This window comes from Hydra vulgaris, chromosome 02 (genome assembly GCF_038396675.1).
Source record: "Hydra vulgaris chromosome 02, alternate assembly HydraT2T_AEP".
NCBI classification, from domain to species: domain Eukaryota; kingdom Metazoa; phylum Cnidaria; class Hydrozoa; order Anthoathecata; family Hydridae; genus Hydra; species Hydra vulgaris.
Window position 1 is genome coordinate 62098365 of NC_088921.1, and position 11636 is coordinate 62110000.

The 11636-nt window shown below is 33.8% G+C and overlaps 1 protein-coding gene across 2 annotated transcripts in view; it reads left to right on the forward strand.

Annotated features, from left to right (window-relative positions):
- The window catches only part of LOC105847155 (solute carrier family 49 member 4), a 44403-nt gene that overhangs the window by 3614 nt on the left and 29153 nt on the right, over positions 1-11636 (forward strand). The gene's annotated exons all lie outside the window — the stretch shown is intronic.

Genomic DNA, 11636 nt, shown 5'->3' on the forward strand with positions numbered 1-11636 from the left:
AATCCTTCAAGCGTGATAAAGAAAAAGGAAAGTTCAAAAGGAGAGTTGAAGATTTTAAAACAAAATCATTGTTATTGTTTGATGTCTCGGCGTGTAAGTGTAAAATAACATTAGACTGCAAATGTAAAATGGTCACTGAAATTTGTTTATGCGAGTGTTCTGTTTCAATTATCTGTATGTGTAAAAAAGAAAAAAAAATCCCCATCATTGAACTAAAATTTATGTACTTCCAAAGAATGCATGGTACTGGTAAAATCGGAAGTATTGATGTAAAAGAAACAAAAAAAATCACACAAAGACACAATAGGAAATGTGCTGAACTTAAAAGAACTCTGCCTACTAATAATCTATTATCGCAACATGCTCAAACCATTTAGATGAAACACTAAAGCAAAAAGAGTTCGATAGTGATACCTCCGTAGCCATTAAAGAAGTCATCGATGAAGAATTAGAAGAATATAAGCTAACTAAGCCATCATGGCAGATGCGCATTACAATGAAAAATACTGCTCTGACTAGCAATCCCTATGGATTATCAGACAGAGCAACGGCAGCTATTGCCTCAAGTGTTTTGCAAGATTTTAGTATCGTAACTAATTATGATCCCAGTTTTGTTGTTGACAAAAATAAAATTAGAAGAGCAAAAGTGGATAACGTTCACAACTTCAAATGCAGAGCAAGGAGAAATATAACCCACTTCAAGGACTGTATTTTGATGGGAGGAAGGACAAAACTCTAGTGGTTGAAAAAATGAAATTGAAACGGTTTCGACGAACCATAAAAGAGGAACATTACTCAATTTTAAAAGAACCTGGTTCCGTGTACGTTGGTCATGTTTCACCAACTTCTGGGTTTGCTGAAAACATTGCCAGTAGCATTATTTCATATTTGAATGAAGCTGGAGTTTCATTTCATGAACTGGACATAATTGGATGCGATGGTACTTTTACTAACACGGGATGGAAATCCGGTGTTATTGCCACAATTGAAAAATATGTAAACAGACCACTGCAGTGGAGGATTTGTCTCTTACACTTCAACAAATTCCCATTCCGACATTTATTTCAAACTTTAGACGGAGAAACGACAGGCCCAAAATTATTTAGCGGTCCGATTTGCGCACAGCTTAATAAGTGTGAGAAATTACCAGTGGTAAAATTTGTCAGTGTCCATTGTGAAATTCCAGAAATTGACCGCAAAATTTTAAGCAAAGATCAGCAGTTTTTGTTGGATATAAGTTCTGCTAATAAATCAGGCAGTTGCTCCGAAGATTTATCTGTTCGTGAACCTGGAGCCATTTCACACTCAAGGTGGTTAACAACTGCAAACGAGTTTTACGATTGTATTTGAGCCTTGAAACCCCAACAGAGGAGCACAAAATCTTAGTTTCTTTTCTTTTAAAATCATATGTCCCTTGATGGTTTCATATAAAAAAAAGTAAATACTTCACAAATGGAGCAGAACATGTATTTGAAATGATAAAGTCGTCAAGATTCCTGCCCAATGATTTGCTAAAAATAATAGACCCAGTAATTGAGAGAAACGCTTTTTTTGCACATTCAGAAAACTTGCTTTTAACAATGGTAGTAGACAAAAGGGTTCATATTAGGGAATTGGGTTATAGAAGAATTATAAAGGCAAGAAGCCAAGCTTCTAAAAGAAAATTTATCAGGAGTTTTCAACAACCCAAAATTAATTTCCTTGCTACTGACTATACAGAGATGATTGACTGGAACACTACCACGCTTTTTCCGCCACCTTTGCTGCGAAGAGTCTCAGATAAAGATATTTGGTCAAAGATCCAATCAGGTGAAACAGTGGCTGAGTGGAACTTTGAAAAGTTTCCATGTCACACCCAAGCAGTAGAACGATGCGTAAAACTTGTAATAGAGGCTTCACAAAAAGTAGCTGGCTTCATTTCCAGAGATGGCATTATAAGAACTACACATAACTCCAGATCCTCAATGCCTAATTTTTCAAGCAAATCATATTTTAAACTACCAACAGAAATTAGCGAAAAATAAAAGAATATATTTTTTCACAAAAGTTTTAGTCAAAAAGATGGTTTTTCAATTATTAAAAAAAAAAGATTTATAATTTACCTTTCTAATACTTTTTTCTACTTAAATTGTCTCTAGATACAGTGTCGTAGCTAGGTTTTCTGGCGCCCAGGGCAACGCTGAAAGTTGGCGCCTCCCTCCTGAAACAGACATGCAAACTAAAAAAAAATGTAGTGGGGGAGACTTTTAGCAGGAGATAAGGCCCTGAAGGGGCTGTATATGGAGGTCCTGCTAGGGAGAGGGGCAGCTTAAGAGCCCCTCCCCTTCCCACCTAGGGTCAGGGGTAGCGCTGTAAGTTCCCCCAGCAAGGTCTGGGGTGGAGCCCACATCTGACAACAGTTTTCCAACATATTATACACCTAAAATTATGCTAAAGTACCTCAATTTCAATAATATTTGGACTGATTTGCATTAACAAATTCAGCCCAAAGCCCCTTTTTGGCGCACCCCCTTCCCCTTAGAGAAGCGCCAGGGGTGACTGCCCCACAAGCCCAACCTTTGCTATGCCTCTGTCTAGATATTTGTTAAAGAATTTATTCAATTTCATTTCATTTGTTAAAAAATTAAAAACAGGTAAAAATTCTTCGATTATTCAAGCGCGATGCGCTAGCTCCAGACAGAATTTTTTTTTTTTTTGCATTATCCTTAGGTACCCTAAAGACAAATTTTTTGTGGTATAGCGAGTCAAAAAATCAAAAAGAAAAATTTTTCGGCCCACCCTAATATATATATATATATATATATATATATATATATATATATATATATATATATATATATATATATATATATATATATATATATATATATATATATATATATATATATATGGGTCAAATCATTATATTTCAACCAATGGCCTATGTATTACCATCTCTGATTTTCCTAATTTTTACATATTGTTATGTGCATTATGTAGTTAGGTTAAATTTGAAATTTCAAACAAGCACAACGGTTCAGAAATTACTCCCTTATAAACATGACACTGGCCCCCCTCAATTTACAAATGGTCAAAACAGACTACTTTAAAGTTGTATAACTTTTTTCTCACTTTCAACAAGTGTCTCATTTTTTCAAGAACTGTTTTGCTGGTTAGTTCTCTCTTTAAAAAAGTGCTTTTTATTAATTTGTATTAAGTTATAGTAAAATTATGACCTCAGAAAAATTCCAAAAATTGCTAAAATATGCCAAAATGAAACTAATAGTAGCATTTTCCCATTCGTCCACAAGTCTGTAGAGATAATTTTTCTGATTAGCTACTACTGTCTTCAATAAATGGGCAAAATATACAGGCAGTTTGATGCAGTTTAGAATTCAAATATATCAAATATATTTTACCATAAGATTATGTCTAAAAATTGAACTTGAACAACAAAGCATGTAAAAATTTTGGGAGTGTCATGATATAGTACTATATGAAATTCTCTAGATAAATAAATCATATAAGGGGCTGTTTAAATAATACGTGACAGTCTTAGGTGTGGGAGGGAGTATTGGAAAGTGTCACAAAATATCACATGGGGGAGGGGGTGGTTTGCTACAGTGTGACGTGATAAATAACTTTTTAAATTAAATTTTTTATCACTGCGTAATTTTTTAAAATTGCGAACTCCAAGATAATTATATACAATACGAAAATTTTCAAGAAAAATGCTATGCAGCGACTTCACAAGAGCTAGCGTTTATTGTTTAACGGAGTCATAACAAATGAAAATAAAAAAATTAAATTACCTTTTTTTTAAGCTACTTGTGGTAATTGCAGACATAAAAAGAAATTTGATTCTACAAACAAAGAAAAACCAGATAGTGGGCGATTATTTAAAAGCAATTTATGTTACCGTTAAAAATCTAATTTTATTTTTTAACGAATATTTGTATAAATATACTAAAAATTTTAGTATTAATAGTTGTTTAAAATTTGATCTTTAAACATAAATATTATTCTTGATCGTCATTTGATCTATAAATGTTTTTGTTTTACAATACTTTAATTTTTAATGTTATTGTTATTATTACTTTTAATGTTTTGTGTCACTATATTATAATGAATTTGTCGAACTACTTTAGTTACGTTATCATTTTTATTATATGTTAAGTTATTTAGTTACTATGATATAAAATTTTACTACTACTACTAAATAGTTGTACTATTAATAATGTTATTAATAATAATATCTTTACTATATACTTATTTAACGTAATGGTTGTAAGGAAAATTAATTTCTTGTTGTTGATGTTGTTATAGATCAAAAATGTCTAGTGAAAAAGAAAAACTTTACAAATCTATTTATGAAGGATATTTGAAAGCATTTGCAAACAAACCAAAGCAAAAGTCTTAAGAAGAAACAAATAAAATCTGGTCTGAGATTAAAGCAAAGAGCAAAACATTATCCGAATTAAATGTAGAAGTTGAAAAAAAGTTAAAAGAGCTAAAACAAATTGAACTCCGAAATAAAGTTGGTATTTTATCTTACTGGACAAAATTACCGAACCAAGTACCGAATACACCAAAAAAGCGTGCGGTTGAATCTAAAATCACTTTTGATGGCTTGACTGACGCGATCCCATCAATTACAACAAGTGAAGAGTGTGAAAAAGAAAATTCCAATTTCTCAAAAGTTGTAACAAAACAAGCCCCGAAACAAGATCAGTTAAAAAATGAAATTTTATTTTACAAAAAGATATTGCATATCTCACTGAAAAAAGAAATTGCAACTTGTTGTCACAAGAAGACTACCAAATACTAGGGCAAAAGCAAAAATTTTTGGTAGAAAAAAACCGAGATCTTGTACTTCGTCAAAAAGCCATTGAACGCCAAACAGCAACCAGACTAAAAAGAAAAAAAGCTATAGAAGCATTAGATCCAGATATTAGAAAAAAGTTGTGTGGAATTAAAAATTCAGTGTCAAAAGATCGACCGCTAGCCTGTGATCAGGACAGTTTAATAAAAGCAATTGTAGATATTGCCACGAAAGGGTCTGCTTCTGATGATAGAAGAAGAACTGAAATGGTTCGAACTGTAAAAACATTAAATGACTTGGTTGGAGAATTGAAAAATCATGGTTACAATCTCTCGAGATCAGGATTTACTTAAGATTACTTCCAAGCAGATCATTGAGCACAGAAGGAAAAAGACATGTTAAAACTGCACCTGTCCGGTTAATAAGAGCACAAAATTCTGAGCATAAATATCATGCAGACACAAAATTTGCCAAATCATCCATTAGTGCCCTTGAAGAACTTGCGGCAGTCTTGGGTCCTAAAGAAGTGACATTTCACTCCCAGGATGATAAAGCTAGGGTGCCAATTGGATTGACAGCTGCAAGCAAATAAGCACCAATGATGATGCGTATTGAGTACAAGGTAACTTTAGCTGCTCATGATTTTGTAATTGCCTCTTAACACAAACTTATTCCTTCAGTAATTGCAGCCATAGAAATTAAAAAGGATTGCATGGAAAAACAAGCAGTCACATACTCTGGCCCAACATACATAGCAATCAGAAGTGCAAAATATGATTCATCAACAGCACTTAGTCACTTAGAAGACATGAACAGAATAAACCATCTTCCTGCATTTAAAAGCACCTTATTTACTGAAAATGGAGTTAGCAAACCAATCATGATTATAACTGTTGATGGTGGGCCAGATGAAAATCCAAGATATGAAAATATAATTCATTGTGCCAAGACTTATTTCAAAGAGCATGATCTTGATGCAATGTTTGTGACCACTAATGCTCCTGGCAGAAGTGCCTTTAACAGGGTTGAGAGAAGAATGGCTCCGCTAAGCCTAGCAGGAATTATACTTCCATTTGATCATTTTGGAAACCATCTTAATTCAAGAGGAGAAACAACAGACAAAGTTATGGAGAAGGCAAACTTTGTCAAAGCAGGTGAAGTTCTTGCACAAATTTGGTCTAGCACAGTCATTGATGGATTTGAAACTAAAGCCGAGTACATAAAACCAAACAGTGAAAAATGTGTACAGTTAAAACATTTTGGAGCAGAGTGGGATGCTAAACATGTCAGAGAAAGTCAATACTTCCTTCAAATTGTAAAATGTAATGATCAAAAATGCTGTGGTCATCGTCGCAGCTCACTGTTTCATCTTATTCCAACTGGTTTTCTTCCACCACCAATTTCTTTGTTCCAAGGAGAAGATGGTCTTGAATGCAATAATACAAAGAACAACTTTGCATCTCTCTTTTTAAACTTATCACTTTGCAAAACAATTTTGCCCACGACAGTTACAAAAAAGTATCCCAATGGATTGCCATACGACTACTGTTCAAGCATTCAAAATTCATTACCAAAAAGAATTTGTACCAATTGCAGTTTATATTTTGCAACTATCAAATATATGAAACAACACAAAACAGTTTGCTCAAGTATTGGATATTCGAATGAAATTCAAAAAGTTAGACCTCAACGCTTAGTTGCTCAACGTCTATCTGAACTCATGTGTGTCTTTTTAAATACGGACAAAGAAACAATTGAGTGGTATGATCAAGATGATGTTGATACCTCTGACCTCAACTGGCCTTCAAAAATTATTGAAGAACATGGAACTCCAATACTTGAAGGTCAAAGTCGGATTTGGAAACAAATTTAGGTTTTAGACAGATATTCATCAATTGTATTTTTTTATAAAAATAAACTATTACAATTAAAATATAAACTTATAAAAAATTTTTTTATGTCACATAGGGTGGGGGGGGGGGGGGTTCTTCAAAATGCCACAAAATGTCACATAGGGGAGGTGTTAAAAAAACAACAAAAAAAGTATTATTTGAACAGCCCCTAATTAAAAAAAAAATGCAGATAAGGAAATAAATTATGAATAAATAAATTATGAATCACAGATGAAAGTGGTCTGGGAAACACAGTAAATAATAAAAATTCAAAATTTATAAATTTTTCTTGAAATTAAGTTCAGTATAGGGCATTTTTTTATAAGAGCCTACTTGCGATATATACTTTTTTGACAAATATAACAAATAAATAATGTAAGACTAGATTACTATACAATTGCTCAAAGAATAAAATAATCTTGATAGATTGCTTATTTTTTTGAGTATTTGAAGTCTGATATTAAATTGGCATGGTATTATATACTAATATATTTACATTATCAAAATTAAAATGGTAACTTTCTTATAGGATAAGAACAGTTTCTATATATAATGAGAGTATCATAGTTGTTAGGAAGTACAACAAGACAAATAAACATTCCCATACAGTATGTCTACATATATAACTAACTTATAGCTAATTTAACTTATGTCTACATATATAACTAACTTATAGCTAATTTAACTTTTTATTAAAAGTATAAGTTAAATTGGTGTTTAAAAATTTTGCTTTTAATGATCATATAATAAAATTATACTAAAATAAAAGAAAAATGTTCCAAAATTTATGCAAAAAAAAAACTAAAAAAATTCTTTAAAAAAGCAGAAAAACACCAAAATAAACAAAAAAACAGCAAAAAAAACAACAACACAAAAATGCCTAAAAACCCAAAAAAAACCGAGTTTTTTTGACCCAAAAAAACTTCAAAGGAAAAAATGTTTTTTTGCAACACTCGTGTTGCATAAGAGTAATTTAGTAATTACCTCACTATTTTGTATTTTGTTCATTTCTTACAAATATAAATAAATAAATAATAATATATGTATAATTTGAGAAAACTTTAAAATTTTATTTTAACAATTATAATTTTTTTTGCTATATATAATTGTTTGTTATAAATATATACAGCAAGATTGAAAAAATTTAAAATGTATTATGCTCATGGTTAGAATTGAACCATCGGAAACAGCACTGATGACAGCACACTATTCCACTGAGCTATCAAAGATAAACGTTTAAGTAAAAATTAACTGAAAAATATCAAAGTATTAACAGTACCATGTTGCGCATGGATGGTGTCCCTGTTTGTACTTTTGGTGTGCATTGCCGAAGCAATTAACAAAGGGCTCCAAATCCACATTTGGAGCCCTTTGTTACAACCTAGGGTTTATTAATAGTAATGAGGCAATTGCTTGGGCTATTAGACCATCTATGTTTTGAGTCAAGTTCTTCATCAAATTTAAAAATGAATAAAGTACCAAAAACTATAAAACACAAAAAACCAGCATCATCACCAAGTTCTCTAAACCTATCATTCACTAATATTCGTGGTCTTTGAATTAACTTTTCTTCTGTTGAATCTTATCTCTTGCAAAGTTCACCAGACCTACTTGCTCTTTGTGAGACTAATTTGAGTTCAGCTGTCTCATCTTGCGATATTAGTGTTGATGGTTAACTTCCTTTAATTCGTAAAGATTCCAATAGTCACATGCTTGGCCTAGGCATTTACATTTGTAAGAATTTACCCATTTGTCATGAAACTAGGTTTGAATCCACAGACTATTCTTTCATGTGCTTTCGTTTAGCACCTCTTCACTCTATTGCTTTTCTCTTTGTTCTATATCACTCTCCTTCATCTCAAGACTGCACTCTTTTTGATGTTATTTCTGATCATATTGACCAAGCCCTCTCTCATTATCCATCAGCCTATATTGTTGTTGTCGGTGATTTTAATACTCATTACACTGAATGGCTAGGATCTAGTGTCAATGATTCTGCAGGCATTAAAGCCGACAACTTTTGCCTTTCTCAATCCCTAACTCAAATAGTCAACTTTCCAACTCGTTTTCCAGACAACTCGAATCATTTACCTTCTCTACTCAACTTATGTCTTGTTTCTGATCCTAGTCAGTGCTCAGTTTCTCCGCATTTACCCTTAGGTGCTTCTGATCACAGTTTGATCTCTCTAAATCTAATATCTCATTCTTCATCACCTAAATCCCCCTATCATCGTACCTCTTACAACTACCTTAAAGCTGACTAGGACTCTTTCCATGATTTTCTTCGTGATGGCCCTTGGGTAGAAATCTTTCGTCTTCCTGTCGACAAATGTGCTTCTTACATAACTTCGTGGATTCAGGCTGGCATGGATTCTTTTGTTCCCTCTTGACGATTCCAGGTCAAGCCTCACTCTCCTCCATGGTTTTTCTCACATTGTGCTGCTGCGATTGCCAATCGAAACTGTTACTTCCATATCTATCAGCAAAACAATTCTCCAGAAAACAGGCATCTGTTTATTACTGCTAGAAATCATTGTAAAAAGGTTTTGTCTAACGCCAAAACCCGCTATTCTCAGGTCATGAAATCTTGTATTTCATCACAAAAATTAGGCTCTCGTGACTTTTGGAGAATATTTAATAGTATTATTAATAAGGGCAAATCTTTAATTCCACCTCTCTTGTATGTTTCAGGCTTTTTCACCTCACCTAAAGACAAAGCTGAATTGTTTGCTAAAAACTTTTCATTAATATCATCTCTTGATTCCACTAGTTTCGTTCTACCTGATATTGCCAACAAACAGGTTAAGCCATTGCTTGACATTCGTATCACTCCAGCTTCTGTGTCTAAAATGATTTCCTGCTTAGACTCTTCTACCGCTTGTGGTCTGGACAACATACCTGTTACTGTCTTACAGAAGTGTTCTCTGGAGCTGTCGTCTATACTCTCAAAACTATTCAATAAGTGCTTATCAGAGTCTTGTTCAGCCATCCAGCTTGCCGGAAATCGGCATCTGTTATCCCTATTTTCAAAAATTCTGGAGAACGATCTGATTCGTCTAACAACCGTCCCATTAGTGTTCTTCTTATTATAAGCAAGATAAAGGTGGAGAGGTTGAGGCCATTGCTCTTGACATTTCAAAAGCATTTGATAAAGTTTGGCATGCTGGTCTTTTCCATAAGCCTTCTTTTTACGGTGTATCTGGCAACATCTTTAAGATTATTGAATCCTTCCTTTCCAATCGTAATATAAAAGTTGTCCTCAATGGACAGTACTCTTCTTTTTATTCTGTAACTTCAGGGGTTCCTCAAGGTTCTATCCTTGGCCCTATACTCTTTTCAATTTACATGAACGATCTTCCAGATATTCTCACATCTAAGGTGGCATTGTTCGCTGATGATACTACCATTTATTCTTGTCGTGATAAGAAGCCAACACTCTCTGATTGCTTGGAGGGGGCATTTGAGCTTGAAAAGGATCTCACTACTGCTACAGCATAGGGCTCACAGCGGCTAGTGAACTTCAATTCAGATAAAACTCAATTTTTTCCAGCCAATTGTTATCGTAATAATTTAGATCTTCCTATATTTATGAACAGTAATGTAATGGATGAGTCATCAACTCTTCATCTTTTAGGATTAACTCTTATTTCTGATCTTTCTTGGAAACCATATATCAAGTCTGTTGCAAAATTGGCATCCGCTAAGGTTGCATCTCTTTATCAAGCTCGACACTTTCTTACTTCGGATTCTATTCTCTATCTCTATAAATCTCAAATCTGTCCTTGTATGGAATACTGTTGCCATATCTGGGGTGGATCATCTAATGATGCCCTTTCTATTTTAAACAAGTTGCAAAAACGCATTGTTAACATAGTTGGACCTGCTCTTGCAGCCAACCTCCAACCATTATCACATCGTTGTAATGTTGCTTCTTTTTCTCTTTTCTACTAACACTATAATGGGCACTGCTCTAAAGAGCTAGCATCTCTTGTGCCATCCGCTAAAATTCATTCTCGCGTTACTTGTCATTCAATTAAGTCTCATTCTTTTTCTGTGACTGTTCCTAAGTGCTCCGCAAACTCTTATTCATCTTGTTTTTTTCCTTGAACATCAGTTTTTTGGAATTCGTTTTCTTCATCTTGCTTTCCTGATTTATATAATTTGCAATCCTTCAAGTCATCTGTCTATCATTATCTTGTTCTACAATCTTCAACTTTTCTATTCCAAATTTAATTAGTGGTTGCTTGCAGCCTTGTTGGAAGCTTGTTTTAAAAAAAAACAAAAAAAAAACAACCCATTCTATAAATCTCTTATAAGCTTTACCTATTTGAAAAAGGTGCACATATTATTTTTTTCTCTTAAAGCAATTTTATTGAATGAAATTGGTGTGGAATAGATTTACAAAGACCCGTATTGGGGCGACACAATACGGCGCACTTATGCCAGTTCGCTGGCACAAGCGCGAACTGGCATAAGTGCGCCGAAAGAATTTGCAAACATTGGCATAAGTGCAAACTGGCATAAGTGCAAACCAATTGCAAAAACTGGCATAAGTGCGAACTGGCACAAGCGCGAATTAGCATAAGTGCGCCGAAAGAATTTGCAAACATTGGCATAAGTGCAAATTGGCATAAGTGGCGAATTGGCAAGTTCGCACTTATGCCAATTCGCACTTATGCCAGTTTTTGCAATTGATTCGTACATATGCCAGTTCGCACTTATGCAAGTTCGCACTTATGCCAATGTTTGCAAATTCTTTCGGCGCACTTATGCCAGTTCGCGCTTGTGCCAGTTCGCACTTATACCAGTTTTTGCAATTGATTCGCACATATGCCAGTTCGCACTTATGCCAATGTTTGCAAATTCTTTCGGTGCACTTATGCCAGTTAGCGCTTGTGCCAGTTCGCACATATGCCAGTCTTTGCAACTGCTTCGCACTTATG